Genomic DNA, 27,595 nt, shown 5'->3' with positions numbered 1-27,595 from the left:
CAGACTCTCTCTTTCTCTTCCCTCTCCATCTCGCTCTGTCAACTCACTGTTCCAGGGTCTCTGTTTCTCTCCACCTCTCTCTGTCAACTCACTGTTCCAGACTCTCTCTTTCTCTTCCCCTCTCCATCTCGCTCTGTCAACTCACTGTTCCAGGGTCTCTGTCTCTCTCCACCTCTCTCTGTCAACTCACTGTTCCAGACTCTCTCTTTCTCTCCACCTCTCCATCACTCTGTCAACTCACTGTTCCAGACTCTCTCTTTCTCTCCACCTCTCTCTGTCAACTCACTGTTCCAGACTCTCTCTTTCTCTTCCCCTCTCCATCTCTCTCTGTCAACTCACTGTTCCATGGTCTCTCTTTCTCTCCACCTCTCTCTGTCAACTCACTGTTCCAGACTCTCTCTTTCTCTCCACCTCCCCATCTCTGTCAACTCACTGTTCCAGTCTCTCTCTTTCTCTCCCCCTCTCCATCTCTCTGTCAACTCACTGTTCCAGGGTCTCTCTGTCTCTCCACCTCTCTGTCAACTCACTGTTCCAGACTCTCTCTTTCTCTTCCCCTCTCCATCTCTCTGTCAACTCACTGTTCCAGACTCTCTCTTTCTCTTCCCCTCTCCATCTCTCTGTCAACTCACTGTTCCAGACTCTCTCTTTCTCTTCCCCTCTCCATCTCTCTGTCAACTCACTGGTCCAGACTCTCTCTTTCTCTCCACCTCTCAATCACTCTGTCAACTCACTGTTCCAGACTCTCTCTTTCTCTCCACCTCTCAATCTCTGTCAACTCACTGTTCCAGACTCTCTCTTTCTCTCCACCTCTCTCTGTCAACCCACTGTTCCAGACTCTCTCTTTCTCTTCCCCTCTCCATCTCTCTCTGTCAACTCACTGTTCCAGACTCTCTCTTTCTCTTCCCCTCTCCATCTCTCTCTGTCAACTCACTGTTCCAGACTCTATCTTTCTCTTCCCCTCTCCATCTCTCTGTCAACTCACTGTTCCAGACTCTCTCTGTCTCTCTCTCTGTCAACTCACTGTTCCAGACTCTCTCTTTCTCTCCACCTCTCTCTGTCAACTCACTGTTCCAGACTTCTCTTTCTCTCCACCTCTCTCTGTCAACTCACTGTTCCAGACTCTCTCTTTCTCTGTTCCAGACTCTCTTTCTCCCCACCTCTCCATCTCTCTGTCAACTCACTGTTCCAGACTCTCTCTTTCTCTTCCCCTCTCCATCTCTCTGTCAACTCACTGTTCCAGACTCTCTCTTTCTCTTCCCTCTCCATCTCTCTGTCAACTCACTGTTCCAGACTCTCTCTTTCTCTCCACCTCTCAATCACTCTGTCAACTCACTGTTCCAGACTCTCTCTTTCTCTCCACCTCTCAATCACTCTGTCAACTCACTGTTCCAGACTCTCTCTTTCTCTCCACCTCTCTCTGTCAACCCACTGTTCCAGACTCTCTCTTTCTCTTCCCCTCTCCATCTCTCTCTGTCAACTCACTGTTCCATGGTCTCTCTTTCTCTCCACCTCTCTCTGTCAACTCACTGTTCCAGACTCTCTCTTTCTCTCCACCTCTCCATCAACTCACTGTTCCAGACTCTCTCTTTCTCTCCACCTCTCCATCAACTCACTGTTCCAGACTCTCTCTTTCTCTTCCCCTCTCCATCTCTCTCTGTCAACTCACTGTTCCAGTCTCTCTTTCTCTCCACCTCTCTCTGTCAACTCACTGTTCCAGACTCTCTCTTTCTCTCCACCTCTCTCTGTCAACTCACTGTTCCAGACTCTCTCTTTCTCTTCCCCTCTCCATCTCTCTGTCAACTCACTGTTCCAGACTCTCTCTTTCTCTTCCCCTCTCCATCTCTCTCTGTCAACTCACTGTTCCAGACTCTATCTTTCTCTTCCCCTCTCCATCTCTCTGTCAACTCACTGTTCCAGACTCTCTCTGTCTCTCCACCTCTCTGTCAACTCACTGTTCCAGACTCTCTCTTTCTCTCCACCTCTCTCTGTCAACTCACTGTTCCAGACTCTCTCTTTCTCTCCACCTCTCTCTGTCAACTCACTGTTCCAGACTCTCTCTTTCTCTCTACCTTTCTCACTGTTCCAGACTCTCTTTCTCCCCACCTCTCCATCACTCTGTCAACTCACTGTTCCAGACTCTCTCTTTCTCTCCCCTCTCCATCTCTCTGTCAACTCACTGTTCCAGACTCTCTCTTTCTCTCACCTCTCCATCTCTCTGTCAACTCAATGTTCCAGACTCTCTCTTTCTCTTCCCCTCTCCATCTCTCTGTCAACTCACTGTTCCAGACTCTCTCTTTCTCTTCCCCTCTCCATCTCTCTGTCAACTCACTGTTCCAGACTCTCTCTTTCTCTTCCCCTCTCCATCTCTCTGTCAACTCACTGTTCCAGACTCTCTCTTTCTCTTCCCCTCTCCATCTCTCTGTCAACTCACTGTTCCAGACTCTCTCTTTCTCTTCCCTCTCCATCTCTCTGTCAACTCACTGTTCCAGACTCTCTCTTTCTCTTCCCCTCTCCATCTCTCTGTCAACTCACTGTTCCAGACTCTCTCTTTCTCTTCCCTCTCCATCTCTCTGTCAACTCACTGTTCCAGACTCTCTCTTTCTCTTCCCCTCTCCATCTCTCTGTCAACTCACTGTTCCAGACTCTCTCTTTCTCTTCCCCTCTTCATCTCGCTCTGTCAACTCACTGTTCCAGGGTCTCTGTTTCTCTCCACCTCTCTCTGTCAACTCACTGTCCCAGACTCTCTCTTTCTCTCCACCTCTCCATCACTCTGTCAACTCACTGTTCCAGACTCTCTCTTTCTCTTTCTCCATCTCTCTGTCAACTCACTGTTCCAGACTCTCTGTTTCTCTCCACCTCTCCATCTCTCTCTGTCAACTCACTGTTCCAGACTCTCTCTTTTCTCTTCGTCTCCATCTCTCTGTCAACTCACTGTTCCAGACTCTCTCTTTCTCTCTACCTTTCCATCTCTCTGTCAACTCACTGTTCCAGACTGTCTCTTTCTCTCCACCACTCTCTGTCAACTAACTGTTCCAGAATCTCTCGTTCTCTCCACCTCTCTCTGTCAACTCTGTTCCAGACTCTCTCTTTCTCTCTACATCTCAATCTCTCTGTCAACTCACTGTTCCAGGGTCTCTCTTTCTCTTCCCCTCTCCATCTCTCTCTGTCAACTCACTGTAACAGACTCTCTCTTTCTCTTCCCCTCTCCATCTCTCTGTCAACTCACTGTTCCAGACTCTCTCTTTCTCTTCCCCTCTCCATCTCTCTGTCAACTCACTGTTCCAGACTCTCTCTTTCTCTTCCCCTCTCCATCTCTCTGTCAACTCACTGTTCCAGACTCTCTCTTTCTCTTCCCCTCTCCATCTCTCTCTGTCAACTCACTGTTCCAGACTCTCTCTTTCTCTTCCCCTCTCCATCTCTCTGTCAACTCACTGTTCCAGACTCTCTCTTTCTCTTCCCCTCTCCATCTCTCTGTCAACTCACAGTTCCAGACTCTCTCTTTCTCTTCCCCTCTCCATATCTCTGTCAACTCACTGGTCCAGACTCTCTTTCTCTACATCTCGCTCTGTCAACTCACTGTTCCAGAGTCTCAATTTCTCTCCACCTCTCTCTGTCAACTCACTGGTCCAGACTCTCTCTCTCTTCCCTCTACATCTCGCTCTGTCAACTCACTGTTCCAGGGTCTCAATTTCTCTCCACCTCTCTCTGTCAACTCACTGTTCCAGACTCTCTCTTTCTCTTCCCCTCTCCATCTCTCTCTGTCAACTCACTGTAACAGACTCTCTCTTTCTCTTCCCCTCTCCATCTCTCTGTCAACTCACTGTTCCAGACTCTCTCTTTCTCTTCCCCTCTCCATCTCTCTGTCAACTCACTGTTCCAGACTCTCTCTTTCTCTTCCCCTCTCCATCTCTCTGTCAACTCACTGTTCCAGACTCTCTCTTTCTCTTCCCCTCTCCATCTCTCTCTGTCAACTCACTGTTCCAGACTCTCTCTCTTTCTCTTCCCCTCTCCATCTCTCTGTCAACTCACTGTTCCAGACTCTCTCTTTCTCTTCCCCTCTCCATCTCTCTGTCAACTCACAGTTCCAGACTCTCTCTTTCTCTTCCCCTCTCCATATCTCTGTCAACTCACTGGTCCAGACTCTCTTTCTCTTCCCCTCTACATCTCGCTCTGTCAACTCACTGTTCCAGGGTCTCAATTTCTCTCCACCTCTCTCTGTCAACTCACTGTTCCAGACTCTCTCTTTCTCTTCCCCTCTCCATCTCGCTCTGTCAACTCACTGTTCCAGGGTCTCTGTTTCTCTCCACCTCTCTCTGTCAACTCACTGTTCCAGACTCTCTCTTTCTCTCCCCTCTCCATCTCTCTGTCAACTCACTGTTCCAGACTTTCTCTTTCTCTGTCAACTCCTGTTCCAGTCTCTCTTTCTCTCCATCTCTCTGTCAACTCACTGTTCCAGACTCTCTCTGTCTCTCCACCTCTCCATCTCTCTGTCAACTCACTGTTCCAGACTCTCTCTTTCTCTCCACCTCTCTCTGTCAACTCACTGTTCCAGACTCTCTCTTTCTCTTCCCCTCTCCATCTCTCTGTCAACTCACTGTTCCAGACTCTCTCTTTCTCTTCCCCTCTCCATCTCTCTCTGTCAACTCACTGTTCCAGACTCTATCTTTCTCTTCCCCTCTCCATCTCTCTGTCAACTCACTGTTCCAGACTCTCTCTTTCTCTCCACCTCTCTCTGTCAACTCACTGTTCCAGACTCTCTCTTTCTCTCCCCACCTCTCTCTGTCAACTCACTGTTCCAGACTCTCTCTTTCTCTCCACCTCTCCATCTCTCTCTGTCAACTCACTGTTCCAGACTCTCTCTTTCTCTCCACCTCTCCATCTCTCTCTGTCAACTCACTGTTCCAGACTCTCTCTTTCTCTTCCCCTCTCCATCTCTCTGTCAACTCACTGTTCCAGACTCTCTCTTTCTCTTCCCCTCTCCATCTCTCTGTCAACTCACTGTTCCAGACTCTCTCTTTCTCTTCCCCTCTCCATCTCTCTGTCAACTCACTGTTCCAGACTCTCTCTTTCTCTTCCCCTCTCCATCTCTCTGTCAACTCACTGTTCCAGACTCTCTCTCTTTCTCTTCCCCTCTCCATCTCTCTGTCAACTCACTGTTCCAGACTCTCTCTTTCTCTTCCCCTCTCCATCTCTCTGTCAACTCACTGTTCCAGACTCTCTCTTTCTCTTCCCCTCTCCATCTCTCTGTCAACTCACTGTTCCAGACTCTCTTTCTCTTCCCCTCTCCATCTCGCTCTGTCAACTCACTGTTCCAGGGTCTCTGTTTCTCTCCACCTCTCTCTGTCAACTCACTGTTCCAGACTCTCTCTTTCTCTTCCCCTCTCCATCTCGCTCTGTCAACTCACTGTTCCAGGGTCTCTGTTTCTCTCCACCTCTCTCTGTCAACTCACTGTTCCAGACTCTCTCTTTCTCTCCACCTCTTCTCTGTCAACTCACTGTTCCAGACTCTCTCTTTCTCTCCACCTCTCTCTGTCAACTCACTGTTCCAGACTCTCTCTTTCTCTTCCCCTCTCCATCTCTCTGTCAACTCACTGTTCCATGGTCTCTCTTTCTCTCCACCTCTCTCTGTCAACTCACTGTTCCAGACTCTCTCTTTCTCTCCATCTCTCTGTCAACTCACTGTTCCAGACTCTCTCTTTCTCTCCACCTCTCCATCTCTCTGTCAACTCACTGTTCCAGGGTCTCTCTGTCTCTCCACCTCTCCATCTCTCTGTCAACTCACTGTTCCAGACTGTCTCTTTCTCTCCACCTCTCTCTGTCAACTCACTGTTCCAGACTCTCTTTTTCTCTTCCCCTCTCCATCTCTCTGTCAACTCACTGTTCCAGGGTCTCTCTTTCTCTTCCCCTCTCCATCTCTCTGTCAACTCACTGTTCCAGACTCTCTCTTTCTCTCCTCCATCTCTCTGTCAACTCACTGTTCCAGACTCTCTCTTTCTCTCCACCTCTCTCTGTCAACTCACTGTTCCAGACTCTCTCTTTCTCTCCACCTCTCTCTGTCAACTCACTGTTCCAGACTCTCTCTTTCTCTCCACCTCTCCATCTCTCTCTGTCAACTCACTGTTCCAGACTCTCTCTTTCTTTCTGTCAACTCACTGTTCCAGACTCTCTCTTTCTCTCCCTCTCCATCTCTCTGTCAACTCACTGTTCCAGACTCTCTCTTTCTCTTCCCCTCTCCATCTCTCTGTCAACTCACTGTTCCAGACTCTCTCTTTCTCTTCCCTCTCCATCTCTCTCTGTCAACTCACTGTTCCAGACTCTCTCTTTCTCTTCCCCTCTCCATCTCTCTGTCAACTCACTGTTCCAGACTCTCTCTTTCTCTTCCCCTCTCCATCTCTCTGTCAACTCACTGTTCCAGACTCTCTCTTTCTCTTCCCCTCTCCATCTCGCTCTGTCAACTCACTGTTCCAGGGTCTCTGTTTCTCTCCACCTCTCTCTGTCAACTCACTGTTCCAGACTCTCTCTTTCTCTTCCCCTCTCCATCTCGCTCTGTCAACTCACTGTTCCAGGGTCTCTGTTTCTCTCCACCTCTCTCTGTCAACTCACTGTTCCAGACTCTCTCTTTCTCTCCACCTCTCCATCACTCTGTCAACTCACTGTTCCAGACTCTCTCTTTCTCTCTCCTCTCTCTGTCAACTCACTGTTCCAGACTCTCTCTTTCTCTTCCCCTCTCCATCTCTCTCTGTCAACTCACTGTTCCATGGTCTCTCTTTCTCTCCACCTCTCTCTGTCAACTCACTGTTCCAGACTCTCTCTTTCTCTCCACCTCCACATCTCTGTCAACTCACTGTTCCAGTCTCTCTCTTTCTCTCCACCTCTCCATCTCTCTGTCAACTCACTGTTCCAGGGTCTCTCTGTCTCTCCACCTCTCCATCTCTCTGTCAACTCACTGTTCCAGACTCTCTCTTTCTCTCCACCTCTCTCTGTCAACTCACTGTTCCAGACTCTCTCTTTCTCTTCCCCTCTCCATCTCTCTGTCAACTCACTGTTCCAGACTCTCTCTTTCTCTTCCCCTCTCCATCTCTCTCTGTCAACTCACTGTTCCAGACTCTCTCTTTCTCTTCCCCTCTCCATCTCTCTGTCAACTCACTGTTCCAGACTCTCTCTGTCTCTCCACCTCTCTGTCAACTCACTGTTCCAGACTCTCTCTTTCTCTCCACCTCTCTCTGTCAACTCACTGTTCCAGACTCTCTCTTTCTCTCCACCTCTCTCTGTCAACTCACTGTTCCAGACTCTCTCTTTCTCTCTACCTCTCCATCAACTCACTGTTCCAGACTCTCTCTTTCTCTCCACCTCTCCATCTCTCTCTGTCAACTCACTGTTCCAGACTCTCTCTTTCTCTCCACCTCTCCATCTCTCTCTGTCAACTCACTGTTCCAGACTCTCTCTTTCTCTTCCCCTCTCTCTCTCTGTCCTCTGTTCCAGACTCTCTCTTTCTCTTCCCTCTCCATCTCTCTGTCAACTCACTGTTCCAGACTCTCTCTTTCTCTCCCCTCTCCATCTCTCTCTGTCAACTCACTGTTCCAGACTCTCTCTTTCTCTTCCCCTCTCCATCTCTCTGTCAACTCACTGTTCCAGACTCTCTCTTTCTCTTCCCCTCTCCATCTCTCTGTCAACTCACTGTTCCAGACTCTCTCTTTCTCTTCCCCTCTCCATCTCTCTGTCAACTCACTGTTCCAGACTCTCTCTTTCTCTTCCCCTCTCCATCTCTCTCTGTCATCTCACTGTTCCAGACTCTCTCTTTCTCTTCCCCTCTCCATCTCTCTGTCAACTCACTGTTCCAGACTCTCTCTTTCTCTCCCCTCTCCATCTCTCTGTCAACTCACTGTTCCAGACTCTCTCTTTCTCTTCCCCTCTCCATCTCTCTGTCAACTCACTGTTCCAGACTCTCTCTTTTCTTCCCCCTCCACCTCTCTCTGTCAACTCACTGTTCCAGACTCTCTCTTTCTCTTCCCCTCTCCATCTCTCTGTCAACTCACTGTTCAGGTCTCTCTTTCTCTCCCCTCTCCATCTCTCTGTCAACTCACTGTTCCAGACTCTCTCTTTCTCTCCACCTCCCATCTCTGTCAACTCACTGTTCCAGACTCTCTCTCTTTCTCTCCCTCTCCCATCTCTCTGTCCTCTCCATCTCTCTCTCTGTCAACTCACTGTTCCAGACTCTCTCTTTCTCTTCCTCTCCATCTCTCTGTCAACTCACTGTTCCAGACTCTCTCTTTCTCTCCACCTCTCTCTGTCAACTCACTGTTCCAGACTCTCTCTTTCTCTCCCCTCTCCATCTCTCTCTGTCAACTCACTGTTCCAGACTCTCTCTTTCTCTCCCCTCTCCATCTCTCTGTCAACTCACTGTTCCAGACTCTCTCTTTCTCTTCCCCTCTCCATCTCTCTGTCAACTCACTGTTCCAGACTCTCTCTGTTCTCTCCACCTCTCTCTGTCAACTCACTGTTCCAGACTCTCTGTTTCTCTCCACCTCTCCATCTCTCTCTGTCAACTCACTGTTCCAGACTCTCTCTTTCTCTTCGTCTCCATCTCTCTGTCAACTCACTGTTCCAGACTCTCTCTTTCTCTCCCTCTCCATCTCTCTGTCAACTCACTGTTCCAGACTCTCTCTTTTCTCCCCTCTCCATCTCTCTGTCAACTCACTGTTCCAGACTCTCTCTTTCTCTTCCCCTCTCCATCTCTCTGTCAACTCACTGTTCCAGACTCTCTCTTTCTCTTCCCCTCTCCATCTCTCTGTCAACTCACTGTTCCAGACTCTCTCTTTCTCTTCCCCTCTCCATCTCTCTGTCAACTCACTGTTCCAGACTCTCTCTTTCTCTCCACCTCTCCATCTCTCTGTCAACTCACTGTTCCAGACTCTCTCTTTCTCTCCCCCTCTCCATCTCTCTGTCAACTCACTGTTCCAGACTCTCTCTTTCTCTCCACCTCTCTCTGTCAACTCACTGTTCCAGACTCTCTCTTTCTCTTCCCCTCTCCATCTCCTCTGTCAACTCACTGTTCCAGACTCTCTCTTTCTCTCCACCTCTCTCTGTCAACTCACTGTTCCAGACTCTCTCTTTCTCTTCCCCTCTCCATCTCTCTGTCAACTCACTGTTCAGACTCTCTTTCTCTTCTCCTCTCCATCTCTCTCTGTCAACTCACTGTTCCAGACTCTCTCTTTCTCTTCCCCTCTCCATCTCTCTGTCAACTCACTGTTCCAGACTCTCTCTTTCTCTTCCCCTCCTCTCTCTGTCAACTCACTGTTCCAGACTCTCTCTTTCTCTTCCCTCTCCATCTCTCTGTCAACTCACTGTTCCAGACTCTCTTTCTCTCTTTCTCTGTCCTCTGTTCCACTCTCTCTTTCTCTTCCCCTCTCTCTCTGTCAACTCACTGTTCCAGACTCTCTCTTTCTCTTCCCTCTCCATCTCTCTGTCAACTCACTGTTCCAGACTCTCTCTTTCTCTTCCCCTCTCCATCTCGCTCTGTCAACTCACTGTTCCAGGGTCTCTGTTTCTCTCCACCTCTCTCTGTCAACTCACTGTTCCAGACTCTCTCTTTCTCTCCACCTCTCCATCTCTGTCAACTCACTGTTCCAGACTCTCTCTTTCTCTTCCACCTCTCCATCTCTCTGTCAACTCACTGTTCCAGACTCTCTCTTTCTCTCCACCTCTCTCTGTCAACTCACTGTTCCAGACTCTCTCTTTCTCTCTACCTCTCCATCTCTCTGTCAACTCACTGTTCCAGACTCTCTGTTTCTCTCCACCTCTCCATCTCTCTCTGTCAACTCACTGTTCCAGACTCTCTCTTTCTCTCTTCGTCTCCATCTCTCTGTCAACTCACTGTTCCAGACTCTCTCTTTCTCTCTACCTCTCCATCTCTCTGTCAACTCACTCTTCCAGACTGTCTCTTTCTCTCCACCTCTACATCTCTCTGTCAACTCACTGTTCCAGAATCTCTCGTTCTCTCCACCTCTCTCTGTCAACTCACTGTTCCAGACTCTCTCTTCCCCTCTCCATCTCTCTGTCAACTCACTGTTCCAGACTCTCTCTTTCTCTTCCCCTCTCCATCTCTCTGTCAACTCACTGTTCCAGACTCTCTCTTTCTCTTCCCCTCTCCATCTCTCTCTGTCAACTCACTGTTCCAGACTCTCTCTTTCTCTTCCCCTCTCCATCTCTCTGTCAACTCACTGTTCCAGACTCTCTCTTTCTCTTCCCCTCTCCATCTCTCTGTCAACTCACTGTTCCAGACTCTCTCTTTCTCTTCCCCTCTCCATCTCTCTGTCAACTCACTGTTCCAGACTCTCTCTTTCTCTTCCCCTCTCCATCTCTCTGTCAACTCACTGTTCCAGACTCTCTCTTTCTCTTCCCCTCTCCATCTCTCTCTGTCAACTCACTGTTCCAGGGTCTCTGTTTCTCTCCACCTCTCTCTGTCAACTCACTGTTCCAGACTCTCTCTTTCTCTCCACCTCTCCATCTCTCTGTCAACTCACTGTTCCAGACTCTCTCTTTCTCTCCATCTCTCTCTGTCAACTCACTGTTCCAGACTCTCTCTTTCTCTCTTCCTCTCCATCTCTCTGTCAACTCACTGTTCCAGACTCTCTCTTTCTCTCTCCCCTCTCCATCTCTCTGTCAACTCACTGTTCCAGACTCTCTCTTTCTCTTCCCCTCTCCATCTCTGTCAACTCACTGTTCCAGACTCTCTCTTTCTCTTCCCTCTCCATCTCTCTGTCAACTCACTGTTCCAGACTCTTTCTCTCCCCTCTCCATCTCTCTGTCAACTCACTGTTCCAGACTCTCTCTTTCTCTCCATCTCAATCTCTCTGTCAACTCACTGTTCCAGACTCTCTCTTTCTCTCCACCTCTCCATCTCTCTGTCAACTCACTGTTCAGACTCTCTCTTTCTCTCCACCTCTCCATCTCTCTGTCAACTCACTGTTCCAGACTCTCTCTTTCTCTTCCCCTCTCCATCTCTCTGTCAACTCACTGTTCCAGACTCTCTCTTTCTCTCCACCTCTCTTTGTCAACTCACTGTTCCAGACTCTCTCTTTCTCTTCCCCTCTCCATCTCTCTGTCAACTCACTGTTCCAGACTGTCTCTTTCTTCCACCACTCTCTGTCAACTCACTGTTCCAGAATCTCTCGTTCTCTCCACCTCTCTCTGTCAACTCACTGTTCCAGACTCTCTCTTTCTCTTCCCTCTCCATCTCTCTGTCAACTCACTGTTCCAGACTCTCTCTTTCTCTTCCCCTCTCTCTGTCAACTCACTGTTCCAGACTCTCTCTTTCTCTTCCCTCTCCATCTCTCTGTCAACTCACTGTTCCAGACTCTCTTTCTCTCCACCTCTCCATCTCTGTCAACTCACTGTTCCAGACTCTCTCTTTCTCTTCCCCTCTCCACCTCTCTGTCAACTCACTGTTCCAGGGTCTCTCTTTCTCTCCACCTCTCAATCTCTCTGTCAACTCACTGTTCCAGGGTCTCTCTTTCTCTCCACCTCTCTCTGTCAACTCACTGTTCCAGACTCTCTCTTTCTCTCCACCTCTCTCTGTCAACTCTGTTCCAGACTCTCTCTTTCTCTTCCCCTCTCCATCTCTCTGTCAACTCACTGTTCCAGACTCTCTCTTTCTCTCCACCTCTCCAATCTCTCTGTCAACTCACTGTTCCAGGGTCTCTCTTTCTCTCCACCTCTCTCTGTCAACTCACTGTTCCAGACTCTCTCTTTCTCTTCCCCTCTCCATCTCTCTCTGTCAACTCACTGTTCCAGGCGCTCTATTTCTCTTTCTACATCTCTCTGTCAACTTGCTGTTCCAGACTCTCTCTTTCTCTCCACCTCTCTCTGTCAACTCACTGTTCCAGACTCTCTCTTTCTCTTCCCCTCTCCATCTCTCTCTGTCAACTCACTGTTCCAGACTCTCTTTCTCTTCCCCTCTCCATCTCTCTCTGTCAACTCACTGTTCCAGACTCTCTCTTTCTCTTCCCCTCTCCATCTCTCTCTGTCAACTCACTGTTCCAGACTCTCTCTTTCTCTCCCCTCTCTCCATCTCTCTGTTCAGACTCTCTGTTCCAGACTCTCTCTTTCTCTCTCTCCTCTCCATCTCTCTGTCAACTCACTGTTCCAGACTCTCTCTTTCTCTCCCCTCTCCATCTCTCTGTCAACTCACTGTTCCAGACTCTCTCTTTCTCTCCATCTCTCTGTCAACTCACTGTTCCAGACTCTCTCTTTCTCCTCCCCTCTCCATCTCTCTGTCAACTCACTGTTCCAGACTCTCTCTTTCTCTCTTTCTCTGTCAACTCCTGTTCCAGACTCTCTCTTTCTCTCCACCTCTCTGTCAACTCACTGTTCCAGACTCTCTCTTTCTCTTCCCCTCTCCATCTCTCTGTCAACTCACTGTTCCAGACTCTCTCTTTCTCTTCCCCTCTCCATCTCTCTCTGTCAACTCACTGTTCCAGACTTTCTCTTTCTCTTCCCCTCTCCATCTCTCTGTCAACTCACTGTTCTCTCTCTTTCTCTCCACCTCTCTCTGTCAACTCACTGTTCCAGACTCTCTCTTTCTCTCCACCTCTCCATCTCTCTGTCAACTCACTGTTCCAGACTCTCTCTTTCTCTCCACCTCTCTCTGTCAACTCACTGTTCCAGACTCTCTCTTTCTCTTCCCCTCTCCATCTCTCTGTCAACTCACTGTTCCATGGTCTCTCTTTCTCTCCACCTCTCTCTGTCAACTCACTGTTCCAGACTCTCTCTTTCTCTCCACCTCTCCATCTCTCTGTCAACTCACTGTTCCAGTCTCTCTCTTTCTCTCCACCTCTCCATCTCTCTGTCAACTCACTGTTCCAGGGTCTCTCTGTCTCTCCACCTCTCCATCTCTCTGTCAACTCACTGTTCCAGACTCTCTCTTTCTCTCCACCTCTCTCTGTCAACTCACTGTTCCAGACTCTCTCTTTCTCTTCCCCTCTCCATCTCTCTGTCAACTCACTGTTCCAGACTCTCTCTTTCTCTTCCCCTCTCCATCTCTCTCTGTCAACTCACTGTTCCAGACTCTCTCTTTCTCTTCCCCTCTCCATCTCTCTCTGTCAACTCACTGTTCCAGACTCTCTCTTTCTCTTCCCTCTCCATCAACTCACTATTCCTCTCTTTCTCTTCCCCTCTCCATCTTTCTGTCAACTCACTGTTCCAGACTCTCTCTTTCTCTTCCCCTCTCCATCTCTCTGTCAACTCACTGTTCCAGACTCTCTCTTTCTCTTCCCCTCTCCATCTCTCTCTGTCAACTCACTGTTCCAGACTCTCTCTTTCTCTTCCCCTCTCCATCTCTCTGTCAACTCACTGTTCCAGACTCTCTCTTTCTCTTCCCCTCTCCATCTCTCTGTCAACTCACTATTCCAGACTCTCTCTTTCTCTTCCCCTCTCCATCTTTCTGTCAACTCACTGTTCCAGACTCTCTCTTTCTCTTCCCCTCTCCATCTCTCTGTCAACTCACTGTTCCAGACTCTCTCTTTCTCTTCCCCTCTCCATCTCGCTCTGTCAACTCACTGTTCCAGGGTCTCTGTTTCTCTCCACCTCTCTCTGTCAACTCACTGTCCCAGACTCTCTCTTTCTCTCCACCTCTCCATCACTCTGTCAACTCACTGTTCCAGACTCTCTCTTTCTCTTCCCCTCTCCATCTCTCTGTCAACTCACTGTTCCAGACTCTCTCTTTCTCTCCACCTCTCTCTGTCAACTCACTGTTCCAGACTCTCTCTTTCTCTTCCCTCTCCATCTCTCTGTCAACTCACTGTTCCAGACTCTCTCTTTCTCTTCCCCTCTCCATCTCTCTGTCAACTCACTGTTCCAGACTCTCTCTTTCTCTTCCCTCTCCATCTCTCTGTCAACTCACTGTTCCAGACTTTCTCTTTCTCTTCCCCTCTCCATCTCTCTGTCAACTCACTGTTCCAGACTCTCTCTTTCTCTTCCCCTCTCCATCTCTCTCTGTCAACTCACTGTTCCAGACTCTCTCTTTCTCTTCCCCTCTCCATCTCTCTGTCAACTCACTGTTCCAGACTCTCTCTTTCTCTTCCCCTCTCCATCTCTCTGTCAACTCACTGTTCCAGACTCTCTCTTTCTCTTCCCCTCTCCATCTCGCTCTGTCAACTCACTGTTCCAGGGTCTCTGTTTCTCTCCACCTCTCTCTGTCAACTCACTGTCCCAGACTCTCTCTTTCTCTCCACCTCTCCATCACTCTGTCAACTCACTGTTCCAGACTCTCTCTTTCTCTTCCCCTCTCCATCTCTCTGTCAACTCACTGTTCCAGACTCTCTCTTTCTCTCCACCTCTCTCTGTCAACTCACTGTTCCAGACTCTCTCTTTCTCTCTACCTCTCCATCTCTCTGTCAACTCACTGTTCCAGACTCTCTGTTTCTCTCCACCTCTCTCTGTCAACTCACTGTTCCAGACTCTCTCTTTCTCTCTACCTCTCCATCTCTCTGTCAACTCACTGTTCCAGACTCTCTCTTTCTCTCCACCTCTCTCTGTCAACTCACTGTTCCAGACTCTCTCTTTCTCTTCCCCTCTCCATCTCTCTCTGTCAACTCACTGTTCCAGACTCTCTCTTTCTCTCTTCATCTCCATCTCTCTGTCAACTCACTGTTCCCGACTCTCTCTTTCTCTCTACCTCTCCATCTCTCTGTCAACTCACTGTTCCAGACTGTCTCTTTCTCTCCACCACTCTCTGTCAACTCACTGTTCCAGAATCTCTCGTTCTCTCCACCTCTCTCTGTCAACTCACTGTTCCAGACTCTCTCTTTCTCTCTACATCTCAATCTCTCTGTCAACTCACTGTTCCAGGGTCTCTCTTTATCTTCCCCTCTCCATCTCTCTCTGTCAACTCACTGTTCCAGACTCTCTCTTTCTCTTCCCCTCTCCATCTCTCTGTCAACTCACTGTTCCAGACTCTCTCTTTCTCTTCCCCTCTCCATCTCTCTCTGTCAACTCACTGTTCCAGACTCTCTCTTTCTCTTCCCCTCTCCATCTCTCTCTGTCAACTCACTGTTCCAGACTCTCTCTCTTTCTCTTCCCCTCTCCATCTCTCTGTCAACTCACTGTTCCAGACTCTCTCTTTCTCTTCCCCTCTCCATCTCTCTGTCAACTCACTGTTCCAGACTCTCTCTTTCTCTTCCCCTCTCCATCTCTCTGTCAACTCACTGGTCCAGACTCTCTCTTTCTCTTCCCTCTCCATCTCGCTCTGTCAACTCACTGTTCCAGGGTCTCTGTTTCTCTCCACCTCTCTCTGTCAACTCACTGTTCCTGACTCTCTCTATCTCTTCCCCTCTCCATCTCGCTCTGTCAACTCACTGTTCCAGGGTCTCTGTCTCTCTCCACCTCTCTCTGTCAACTCACTGTTCCAGACTCTCTCTTTCTCTCCACCTCTCAATCACTCTGTCAACTCACTGTTCCAGACTCTCTCTTTCTCTCCACCTCTCTCTGTCAACTCACTGTTCCAGACTCTCTCTTTCTCTTCCCCTCTCCATCTCTCTCTGTCAACTCACTGTTCCATGGTCTCTCTTTCTCTCCACCTCTCTCTGTCAACTCACTGTTCCAGACTCTCTCTTTCTCTCCACCTCCCCATCTCTGTCAACTCACTGTTCCAGTCTCTCTCTTTCTCTTCCCCTCTCCATCTCTCTGTCAACTCACTGTTCCAGGGTCTCTCTGTCTCTCCACCTCTCTGTCAACTCACTGTTCCAGACTCTCTCTTTCTCTTCCCCTCTCCATCTCTCTGTCAACTCACTGTTCCAGACTCTCTCTTTCTCTTCCCCTCTCCATCTCTCTGTCAACTCACTGTTCCAGACTCTCTCTTTCTCTTCCCCTCTCCATCTCTCTGTCAACTCACTGTTCCAGACTCTCTTTCTCTTCCCCTCTCCATCTCTCTGTCAACTCACTGTTCCAGACTCTCTCTTTCTCTCCACCTCTCTCTGTCAACTCACTGTTCCAGACTCTCTCTTTCTCTTCCCCTCTCCATCTCTCTCTGTCAACTCACTGTTCCAGACTCTCTCTTTCTCTCTTCATCTCCATCTCTCTGTCAACTCACTGTTCCAGACTCTCTCTTTCTCTCTACCTCTCCATCTCTCTGTCAACTCACTGTTCCAGACTGTCTCTTTCTCTCCACCACTCTCTTCTCTGTTCCAGAATCTCTCGTTCTCTCCACCTCTCTCTGTCAACTCACTGTTCCAGACTCTCTCTTTCTCTCTACATCTCAATCTCTCTGTCAACTCACTGTTCCAGGGTCTCTCTTTATCTTCCCCTCTCCATCTCTCTCTGTCAACTCACTGTTCCAGACTCTCTCTTTCTCTTCCCCTCTCCATCTCTCTGTCAACTCACTGTTCCAGACTCTCTCTTTCTCTTCCCCTCTCCATCTCTCTCTGTCAACTCACTGTTCCAGACTCTCTCTTTCTCTTCCCCTCTCCATCTCTCTCTGTCAACTCACTGTTCCAGACTCTCTCTCTTTCTCTTCCCCTCTCCATCTCTCTGTCAACTCACTGTTCCAGACTCTCTCTTTCTCTTCCCCTCTCCATCTCTCTGTCAACTCACTGTTCCAGACTCTCTCTTTCTCTTCCCCTCTCCATCTCTCTGTCAACTCACTGGTCCAGACTCTCTCTTTCTCTTCCCCTCTCCATCTCGCTCTGTCAACTCACTGTTCCAGGGTCTCTGTTTCTCTCCACCTCTCTCTGTCAACTCACTGTTCCTGACTCTCTCTATCTCTTCCCCTCTCCATCTCGCTCTGTCAACTCACTGTTCCAGGGTCTCTGTCTCTCTCCACCTCTCTCTGTCAACTCACTGTTCCAGACTCTCTCTTTCTCTCCACCTCTCAATCACTCTGTCAACTCACTGTTCCAGACTCTCTCTTTCTCTCCACCTCTCTCTGTCAACTCACTGTTCCAGACTCTCTCTTTCTCTTCCCCTCTCCATCTCTCTCTGTCAACTCACTGTTCCATGGTCTCTCTTTCTCTCCACCTCTCTCTGTCAACTCACTGTTCCAGACTCTCTCTTTCTCTCCACCTCCCCATCTCTGTCAACTCACTGTTCCAGTCTCTCTCTTTCTCTTCCCCTCTCCATCTCTCTGTCAACTCACTGTTCCAGGGTCTCTCTGTCTCTCCACCTCTCTGTCAACTCACTGTTCCAGACTCTCTCTTTCTCTTCCCCTCTCCATCTCTCTGTCAACTCACTGTTCCAGACTCTCTCTTTCTCTTCCCCTCTCCATCTCTCTGTCAACTCACTGTTCCAGACTCTCTCTTTCTCTTCCCCTCTCCATCTCTCTGTCAACTCACTGGTCCAGACTCTCTCTTTCTCTCCACCTCTCAATCACTCTGTCAACTCACTGTTCCAGACTCTCTCTTTCTCTCCACCTCTCAATCACTCTGTCAACTCACTGTTCCAGACTCTCTCTTTCTCTCCACCTCTCTCTGTCAACCCACTGTTCCAGACTCTCTCTTTCTCTTCCCCTCTCCATCTCTCTCTGTCAACTCACTGTTCCAGACTCTCTCTTTCTCTTCCCCTCTCCATCTCTCTGTCAACTCACTGTTCCAGACTCTCTCTTTCTCTTCCCCTCTCCATCTCTCTGTCAACTCACTGTTCCAGACTCTCTCTGTCTCTCCACCTCTCTGTCAACTCACTGTTCCAGACTCTCTCTTTCTCTCCACCTCTCTCTGTCAACTCACTGTTCCAGACTCTCTCTTTCTCTCCACCTCTCTCTGTCAACTCACTGTTCCAGACTCTCTCTTTCTCTCTACCTCTCCATCAACTCACTGTTCCAGACTCTCTTTCTCCCCACCTCTCCATCACTCTGTCAACTCACTGTTCCAGACTCTCTCTTTCTCTTCCCCTCTCCATCTCTCTGTCAACTCACTGTTCCAGACTCTCTCTTTCTCTTCCCCTCTCCATCTCTCTGTCAACTCACTGTTCCAGACTCTCTCTTTCTCTCCACCTCTCAATCACTCTGTCAACTCACTGTTCCAGACTCTCTCTTTCTCTCCACCTCTCAATCACTCTGTCAACTCACTGTTCCAGACTCTCTCTTTCTCTCCACCTCTCTCTGTCAACCCACTGTTCCAGACTCTCTCTTTCTCTTCCCCTCTCCATCTCTCTCTGTCAACTCACTGTTCCATGGTCTCTCTTTCTCTCCACCTCTCTCTGTCAACTCACTGTTCCAGACTCTCTCTTTCTCTCCACCTCTCCATCAACTCACTGTTCCAGACTCTCTCTTTCTCTCCACCTCTCCATCAACTCACTGTTCCAGACTCTCTCTTTCTCTTCCCCTCTCCATCTCTCTCTGTCAACTCACTGTTCCATGGTCTCTCTTTCTCTCCACCTCTCTCTGTCAACTCACTGTTCCAGACTCTCTCTTTCTCTCCACCTCTCTCTGTCAACTCACTGTTCCAGACTCTCTCTTTCTCTCCACCTCTCTCTGTCAACTCACTGTTCCAGACTCTCTCTTTCTCTTCCCCTCTCCATCTCTCTGTCAACTCACTGTTCCAGACTCTCTCTTTCTCTTCCCCTCTCCATCTCTCTCTGTCAACTCACTGTTCCAGACTCTATCTTTCTCTTCCCCTCTCCATCTCTCTGTCAACTCACTGTTCCAGACTCTCTCTGTCTCTCCACCTCTCTGTCAACTCACTGTTCCAGACTCTCTCTTTCTCTCCACCTCTCTCTGTCAACTCACTGTTCCAGACTCTCTCTTTCTCTCCACCTCTCTCTGTCAACTCACTGTTCCAGACTCTCTCTTTCTCTCTACCTCTCCATCAACTCACTGTTCCAGACTCTCTTTCTCCCCACCTCTCCATCACTCTGTCAACTCACTGTTCCAGACTCTCTCTTTCTCTTCCCCTCTCCATCTCTCTGTCAACTCACTGTTCCAGACTCTCTCTTTCTCTCTACCTCTCCATCTCTCTGTCAACTCAATGTTCCAGACTCTCTCTTTCTCTTCCCCTCTCCATCTCTCTGTCAACTCACTGTTCCAGACTCTCTCTTTCTCTTCCCCTCTCCATCTCTCTCTGTCAACTCACTGTTCCAGACTCTCTCTTTCTCTTCCCCTCTCCATCTCTCTGTCAACTCACTGTTCCAGACTCTCTCTTTCTCTTCCCCTCTCCATCTCTCTGTCAACTCACTGTTCCAGACTCTCTCTTTCTCTTCCCCTCTCCATCTCTCTGTCAACTCACTGTTCCAGACTCTCTCTTTCTCTTCCCCTCTCCATCTCTCTCTGTCAACTCACTGTTCCAGACTCTCTCTTTCTCTTCCCCTCTCCATCTCTCTGTCAACTCACTGTTCCAGACTCTCTCTTTCTCTTCCCCTCTCCATCTCTCTGTCAACTCACTGTTCCAGACTCTCTCTTTCTCTTCCCCTCTTCATCTCGCTCTGTCAACTCACTGTTCCAGGGTCTCTGTTTCTCTCCACCTCTCTCTGTCAACTCACTGTCCCAGACTCTCTCTTTCTCTCCACCTCTCCATCACTCTGCCAACTCACTGTTCCAGACTCTCTCTTTCTCTTCCCCTCTCCATCTCTCTGTCAACTCACTGTTCCAGACTCTCTGTTTCTCTCCACCTCTCCATCTCTCTCTGTCAACTCACTGTTCCAGACTCTCTCTTTCTCTCTTCGTCTCCATCTCTCTGTCAACTCACTGTTCCAGACTCTCTCTTTCTCTCTACCTTTCCATCTCTCTGTCAACTCACTGTTCCAGACTGTCTCTTTCTCTCCACCACTCTCTGTCAACTAACTGTTCCAGAATCTCTCGTTCTCTCCACCTCTCTCTGTCAACTCACTGTTCCAGACTCTCTCTTTCTCTCTACATCTCAATCTCTCTGTCAACTCACTGTTCCAGGGTCTCTCTTTCTCTTCCCCTCTCCATCTCTCTCTGTCAACTCACTGTAACAGACTCTCTCTTTCTCTTCCCCTCTCCATCTCTCTGTCAACTCACTGTTCCAGACTCTCTCTTTCTCTTCCCCTCTCCATCTCTCTGTCAACTCACTGTTCCCGACTCTCTCTTTCTCTTCCCCTCTCCATCTCTCTGTCAACTCACTGTTCCAGACTCTCTCTTTCTCTTCCCCTCTCCATCTCTCTCTGTCAACTCACTGTTCCAGACTCTCTCTCTTTCTCTTCCCCTCTCCATCTCTCTGTCAACTCACTGTTCCAGACTCTCTCTTTCTCTTCCCCTCTCCATCTCTCTGTCAACTCACAGTTCCAGACTCTCTCTTTCTCTTCCCCTCTCCATATCTCTGTCAACTCACTGGTCCAGACTCTCTTTCTCTTCCCCTCTACATCTCGCTCTGTCAACTCACTGTTCCAGGGTCTCAATTTCTCTCCACCTCTCTCTGTCAACTCACTGGTCCAGACTCTCTTTCTCTTCCCCTCTACATCTCGCTCTGTCAACTCACTGTTCCAGGGTCTCAATTTCTCTCCACCTCTCTCTGTCAACTCACTGTTCCAGACTCTCTCTTTCTCTTCCCCTCTCCATCTCTCTCTGTCAACTCACTGTAACAGACTCTCTCTTTCTCTTCCCCTCTCCATCTCTCTGTCAACTCACTGTTCCAGACTCTCTCTTTCTCTTCCCCTCTCCATCTCTCTGTCAACTCACTGTTCCAGACTCTCTCTTTCTCTTCCCCTCTCCATCTCTCTGTCAACTCACTGTTCCAGACTCTCTCTTTCTCTTCCCCTCTCCATCTCTCTCTGTCAACTCACTGTTCCAGACTCTCTCTCTTTCTCTTCCCCTCTCCATCTCTCTGTCAACTCACTGTTCCAGACTCTCTCTTTCTCTTCCCCTCTCCATCTCTCTGTCAACTCACAGTTCCAGACTCTCTCTTTCTCTTCCCCTCTCCATATCTCTGTCAACTCACTGGTCCAGACTCTCTTTCTCTTCCCCTCTACATCTCGCTCTGTCAACTCACTGTTCCAGGGTCTCAATTTCTCTCCACCTCTCTCTGTCAACTCACTGTTCCAGACTCTCTCTTTCTCTTCCCCTCTCCATCTCGCTCTGTCAACTCACTGTTCCAGGGTCTCTGTTTCTCTCCACCTCTCTCTGTCAACTCACTGTTCCAGACTCTCTCTTTCTCTCCCGCTCTCCATCACTCTGTCAACTCACTGTTCCATGGTCTCTCTTTCTCTCCACCTCTCTCTGTCAACTCACTGTTCCAGTCTCTCTTTCTCTCCATCTCTCTGTCAACTCACTGTTCCAGGGTCTCTCTGTCTCTCCACCTCTCCATCTCTCTGTCAACTCACTGTTCCAGACTCTCTCTTTCTCTCCACCTCTCTCTGTCAACTCACTGTTCCAGACTCTCTCTTTCTCTTCCCCTCTCCATCTCTCTGTCAACTCACTGTTCCAGACTCTCTCTTTCTCTTCCCCTCTCCATCTCTCTCTGTCAACTCACTGTTCCAGACTCTATCTTTCTCTTCCCCTCTCCATCTCTCTGTCAACTCACTGTTCCAGACTCTCTCTTTCTCTCCACCTCTCTCTGTCAACTCGCTGTTCCAGACTCTCTCTTTCTCTCCACCTCTCTCTGTCAACTCACTGTTCCAGACTCTCTCTTTCTCTCTACCTCTCCATCAACTCACTGTTCCAGACTCTCTCTTTCTCTCCACCTCTCCATCTCTCTCTGTCAACTCACTGTTCCAGACTCTCTCTTTCTCTCCACCTCTCCATCTCTCTCTGTCAACTCACTGTTCCAGACTCTCTCTTTCTCTTCCCCTCTCCATCTCTCTGTCAACTCACTGTTCCAGACTCTCTCTTTCTCTTCCCCTCTCCATCTCTCTGTCAACTCACTGTTCCAGACTCTCTCTTTCTCTTCCCCTCTCCATCTCTCTGTCAACTCACTGTTCCAGACTCTCTCTTTCTCTTCCCCTCTCCATCTCTCTCTGTCAACTCACTGTTCCAGACTCTCTCTCTTTCTCTTCCCCTCTCCATCTCTCTGTCAACTCACTGTTCCAGACTCTCTCTTTCTCTTCCCCTCTCCATCTCTCTGTCAACTCACTGTTCCAGACTCTCTCTTTCTCTTCCCCTCTCCATCTCTCTGTCAACTCACTGGTCCAGACTCTCTCTTTCTCTTCCCCTCTCCATCTCGCTCTGTCAACTCACTGTTCCAGGGTCTCTGTTTCTCTCCACCTCTCTCTGTCAACTCACTGTTCCAGACTCTCTCTTTCTCTTCCCCTCTCCATCTCGCTCTGTCAACTCACTGTTCTAGGGTCTCTGTTTCTCTCCACCTCTCTCTGTCAACTCACTGTTCCAGACTCTCTCTTTCTCTCCACCTCTCCATCACTCTGTCAACTCACTGTTCCAGACTCTCTCTTTCTCTCCACCTCTCTCTGTCAACTCACTGTTCCAGACTCTCTCTTTCTCTTCCCCTCTCCATCTCTCTCTGTCAACTCACTGTTCCATGGTCTCTCTTTCTCTCCACCTCTCTCTGTCAACTCACTGTTCCAGACTCTCTCTTTCTCTCCACCTCCACATCTCTGTCAACTCACTGTTCCAGTCTCTCTCTTTCTCTCCACCTCTCCATCTCTCTGTCAACTCACTGTTCCAGGGTCTCTCTGTCTCTCCACCTCTCCATCTCTCTGTCAACTCACTGTTCCAGACTCTCTCTTTCTCTCCACCTCTCTATGTCAACTCACTGTTCCAGACTCTCTCTTTCTCTTCCCCTCTCCATCTCTCTGTCAACTCACTGTTCCAGACTCTCTCTTTCTCTTCCCCTCTCCATCTCTCTGTCAACTCACTGTTCCAGACTCTCTCTGTCTCTCCACCTCTCTGTCAACTCACTGTTCCAGACTCTCTCTTTCTCTCCACCTCTCTCTGTCAACTCACTGTTCCAGACTCTCTCTTTCTCTCCACCTCTCTCTGTCAACTCACTGTTCCAGACTCTCTCTTTCTCTCCACCTCTCCATCTCTCTCTGTCAACTCACTGTTCCAGACTCTCTCTTTCTCTTCCCCTCTCCATCTCTCTGTCAACTCACTGTTCCAGACTCTCTCTTTCTCTTCCCCTCTCCATCTCTCTGTCAACTCACTGTTCCAGACTCTCTCTTTCTCTTCCCCTCTCCATCTCTCTGTCGACTCACTGTTCCAGACTCTCTCTTTCTCTTCCCCTCTCCATCTCTCTCTGTCAACTCACTGTTCCAGACTCTCTCTCTTTCTCTTCCCCTCTCCATCTCTCTGTCAACTCACTGTTCCAGACTCTCTCTTTCTCTTCCCCTCTCCATCTCTCTGTCAACTCACTGGTCCAGACTCTCTCTTTCTCTTCCCCTCTCCATCTCGCTCTGTCAACTCACTGTTCCAGGGTCTCTGTTTCTCTCCACCTCTCTCTGTCAACTCACTGTTCCAGACTCTCTCTTTCTCTTCCCCTCTCCATCTCGCTCTGTCAACTCACTGTTCCAGGGTCTCTGTTTCTCTCCACCTCTCTCTGTCAACTCACTGTTCCAGACTCTCTCTTTCTCTCCACCTCTCCATCACTCTGTCAACTCACTGTTCCAGACTCTCTCTTTCTCTCCACCTCTCTCTGTCAACTCACTGTTCCAGACTCTCTCTTTCTCTTCCCCTCTCCATCTCTCTCTGTCAACTCACTGTTCCATGGTCTCTCTTTCTCTCCACCTCTCTCTGTCAACTCACTGTTCCAGACTCTCTCTTTCTCTCCACCTCCACATCTCTGTCAACTCACTGTTCCAGTCTCTCTCTTTCTCTCCACCTCTCCATCTCTCTGTCAACTCACTGTTCCAGGGTCTCTCTGTCTCTCCACCTCTCCATCTCTCTGTCAACTCACTGTTCCAGACTCTCTCTTTCTCTCCACCTCTCTCTGTCAACTCACTGTTCCAGACTCTCTCTTTCTCTTCCCCTCTCCATCTCTCTGTCAACTCACTGTTCCAGACTCTCTCTTTCTCTTCCCCTCTCCATCTCTCTCTGTCAACTCACTGTTCCAGACTCTATCTTTCTCTTCCCCTCTCCATCTCTCTGTCAACTCACTGTTCCAGACTCTCTCTGTCTCTCCACCTCTCTGTCAACTCACTGTTCCAGACTCTCTCTTTCTCTCCACCTCTCTCTGTCAACTCACTGTTCCAGACTCTCTCTTTCTCTCCACCTCTCACTGTCAACTCACTGTTCCAGACTCTCTCTTTCTCTCTACCTCTCCATCAACTCACTGTTCCAGACTCTCTCTTTCTCTCCACCTCTCCATCTCTCTCTGTCAACTCACTGTTCCAGACTCTCTCTTTCTCTCCACCTCTCCATCTCTCTCTGTCAACTCACTGTTCCAGACTCTCTCTTTCTCTTCCCCTCTCCATCTCTCTGTCAACTCACTGTTCCAGACTCTCTCTTTCTCTCCACCTCTCCATCTCTCTCTGTCAACTCACTGTTCCAGACTCTCTCTTTCTCTCCACCTCTCCATCTCTCTCTGTCAACTCACTGTTCCAGACTCTCTCTTTCTCTTCCCCTCTCCATCTCTCTGTCAACTCACTGTTCCAGACTCTCTCTTTCTCTTCCCCTCTCCATCTCTCTGTCAACTCACTGTTCCAGACTCTCTCTTTCTCTTCCCCTCTCCATCTCTCTGTCAACTCACTGTTCCAGACTCTCTCTTTCTCTTCCCCTCTCCATCTCTCTCTGTCGACTCACTGTTCCAGACTCTCTCTTTCTCTTCCCCTCTCCATCTCTCTATCAACTCACTGTTCCAGACTCTCTCTTTCTCTTCCCCTCTCCATCTCTCTGTCAACTCACTGTTCCAGACTCTCTCTTTCTCTTCCCCTCTCCATCTCTCTGTCAACTCACTGTTCCAGACTCTCTCTTTCTCTTCCCCTCTCCATCTCTCTGTCAACTCACTGTTCCAGACTCTCTCTTTCTCTTCCCCTCTCCATCTCGCTCTGTCAACTCACTGTTCCAGGGTCTCTGTTTCTCTCCACCTCTCTCTGTCAACTCACTGTTCCAGACTCTCTCTTTCTCTCCACCTCTCCATCACTCTGTCAACTCACTGTTCTAGACTCTCTCTTTCTCTTCCCCATCTCTCTGTCAACTCACTGTTCCAGACTCTCTCTTTCTCTCCACCTCTCTCTGTCAACTCACTGTTCCAGACTCTCTCTTTCTCTTCCCCTCTCCATCTCTCTCTGTCAACTCACTGTTCCAGACTCTCTCTTTCTCTCTTCGTCTCCATCTCTCTGTCAACTCACTGTTCCAGACTCTCTCTTTCTCTCCACCTTTACATCTCTCTGTCAACTCACTGTTCCAGAATCTCTCGTTCTCTCCACCTCTCTCTGTAAACTCACTGTTCCAGACTCTCTCTTTCTCTTCCCCTCTCCATCTCTCTGTCAACTCACTGTTCCAGACTCTCTCTTCCCCTCTCCATCTCTCTGTCAACTCACTGTTCCAGACTCTCTCTTTCTCTTCCCCTCTCCATCTCTCTGTCAACTCACTGTTCCAGACTCTCTCTTTCTCTTCCCCTCTCCATCTCTCTGTCAACTCACTGGTCCATACTCTCTCTTTCTCTTCCCCTCTCCATCTCTGTGTCAACTCACTGTTCCAGACTCTCTCTTTCTCTTCCCCTCTCCATCTCGCTCTGTCAACTCACTGTTCCAGGGTCTCTGTTTCTCTCCACCTCTCTCTGTCAACTCACTGTTCCAGACTCTCTCTTTCTCTCCACCTCTCCATCTCTCTGTCAACTCACTGTTCCAGACTCTCTCTTTCTCTCCACCTCTCTCTGTCAACTCACTGTTCCAGACTCTCTGTTTCTCTCCACCTCTCCATCTCTCTCTGTCAACTCACTGTTCCAGACTCTCTCTTTCTCTCTTCGTCTCCATCTCTCTGTCAACTCACTGTTCCAGACTCTCTCTTTCTCTCTACCTCTCCATCTCTCTGTCAACTCACTGTTCCAGACTCTCTCTTTCTCTTCCCCTCTCCATCTCTCTGTCAACTCACTGTTCCAGACTCTCTCTTTCTCTTCCCCTCTCCATCTCGCTCTGTCAACTCACTGTTCCAGGGTCTCTGTTTCTCTCCACCTCTCTCTGTCAACTCACTGTTCCAGACTCTCTCTTTCTCTCCACCTCTCCATCACTCTGTCAACTCACTGTTCAGACTCTCTCTTTCTCTTCCCCATCTCTCTGTCAACTCACTGTTCCAGACTCTCTCTTTCTCTCCACCTCTCTCTGTCAACTCACTGTTCCAGACTCTCTCTTTCTCTTCCCCTCTCCATCTCTCTCTGTCAACTCACTGTTCCAGACTCTCTCTTTCTCTCTACCTCTCCATCTCTCTGTCAACTCACTGTTCCAGACTGTCTCTTTCTCTCCACCTTTACATCTCTCTGTCAACTCACTGTTCCAGAATCTCTCGTTCTCTCCACCTCTCTCTGTAAACTCACTGTTCCAGACTCTCTCTTTCTCTTCCCCTCTCCATCTCTCTGTCAACTCACTGTTCCAGACTCTCTCTTCCCCTCTCCATCTCTCTGTCAACTCACTGTTCCAGACTCTCTCTTTCTCTTCCCCTCTCCATCTCTCTGTCAACTCACTGTTCCAGACTCTCTCTTTCTCTTCCCCTCTCCATCTCTCTGTCAACTCACTGTTCCAGACTCTCTCTTTCTCTTCCCCTCTCCATCTCTGTGTCAACTCACTGTTCCAGACTCTCTCTTTCTCTTCCCCTCTCCATCTCGCTCTGTCAACTCACTGTTCTCTCTGTTTCTCTCCACCTCTCTCTGTCAACTCACTGTTCCAGACTCTCTCTTTCTCTCCACCTCTCCATCTCTCTGTCAACTCACTGTTCCAGACTCTCTCTTTCTCTCCACCTCTCTCTGTCAACTCACTGTTCCAGACTCTCTGTTTCTCTCCACCTCTCCATCTCTCTCTGTCAACTCACTGTTCCAGACTCTCTCTTTCTCTCTTCGTCTCCATCTCTCTGTCAACTCACTGTTCCAGACTCTCTCTTTCTCTCTACCTCTCCATCTCTCTGTCAACTCACTGTTCCAGAATCTCTCGTTCTCTCCACCTCTCTCTGTCAACTCACTGTTCCAGACTCTCTGTTTCTCTCCACCTCTCCATCTCTCTCTGTCAACTCACTGTTCCAGACTCTCTCTTTCTCTCTTCGTCTCCATCTCTCTGTCAACTCACTGTTCCAGACTCTCTCTTTCTCTCTACCTCTCCATCTCTCTGTCAACTCACTGTTCCAGACTCTCTCTTTCTCTTCCCCTCTCCATCTCTCTGTCAACTCACTGTTCCAGACTCTCTCTTTCTCTTCCCCTCTCCATCTCTCTGTCAACTCACTGTTCCAGACTCTCTCTTTCTCTTCCCCTCTCCATCTCTCTGTCAACTCACTGTTCCAGACTCTCTCTTTCTCTTCCCCTCTCCATCTCTCTGTCAACTCACTGTTCCAGACTCTCTCTTTCTCTCTACATCTCAATCTCTCTGTCAACTCACTGTTCCAGGGTCTCTCTTTCTCTCCACCTCTCCATCTCTCTGTCAACTCACTGTTCCAGACTCTCTCTTTCTCTCCACCTCTCTCTGTCAACTCACTGTTCCAGACTCTCTCTTTCTCTTCCCCTCTCCATCTCCATCTGTCAACTCACTGTTCCAGACTCTCTCTTTCTCTCCACCTCTC

At 49.0% G+C, this 27,595-nt stretch overlaps 1 protein-coding gene across 7 annotated transcripts in view; it reads right to left on the bottom strand.

The window, feature by feature from the left end:
* The window catches only part of LOC118385920 (histone deacetylase 4), a 281,140-nt gene that overhangs the window by 6,390 nt on the left and 247,155 nt on the right, over positions 1-27,595 (bottom strand). The window contains exons 31-38 of one of the 7 annotated variants that reach the window (XM_052521886.1): positions 26,787-27,441; positions 26,247-26,297; positions 25,061-25,852; positions 22,243-22,632; positions 21,678-22,144; positions 14,232-14,970; positions 6,924-7,350; positions 173-511 (exon numbers count right to left, since the gene is read on the bottom strand). The gene's annotated coding sequence lies outside the window, so the exon portion shown is untranslated. Of the gene's footprint in view, positions 1-172; positions 512-6,923; positions 7,351-14,231; positions 14,971-17,467; positions 17,697-18,225; positions 18,698-21,536; positions 21,625-21,677; positions 22,145-22,242; positions 22,633-24,167; positions 24,246-24,302; positions 24,350-25,060; positions 25,853-26,246; positions 26,298-26,786; positions 27,442-27,595 lie in introns of those variants that run through there. The other 6 variants (XM_052521892.1, XM_052521893.1, XM_052521887.1 and 3 more) reach the window with 6 other exon arrangements.

This window comes from Oncorhynchus keta, chromosome 7 (assembly GCF_023373465.1).
Source record: "Oncorhynchus keta strain PuntledgeMale-10-30-2019 chromosome 7, Oket_V2, whole genome shotgun sequence".
NCBI classification, from domain to species: Eukaryota; Metazoa; Chordata; class Actinopteri; order Salmoniformes; family Salmonidae; genus Oncorhynchus; species Oncorhynchus keta.
Note: the sequence above shows the minus strand (reverse complement) of the source record. Positions and strands in the feature narration are given on the sequence as shown.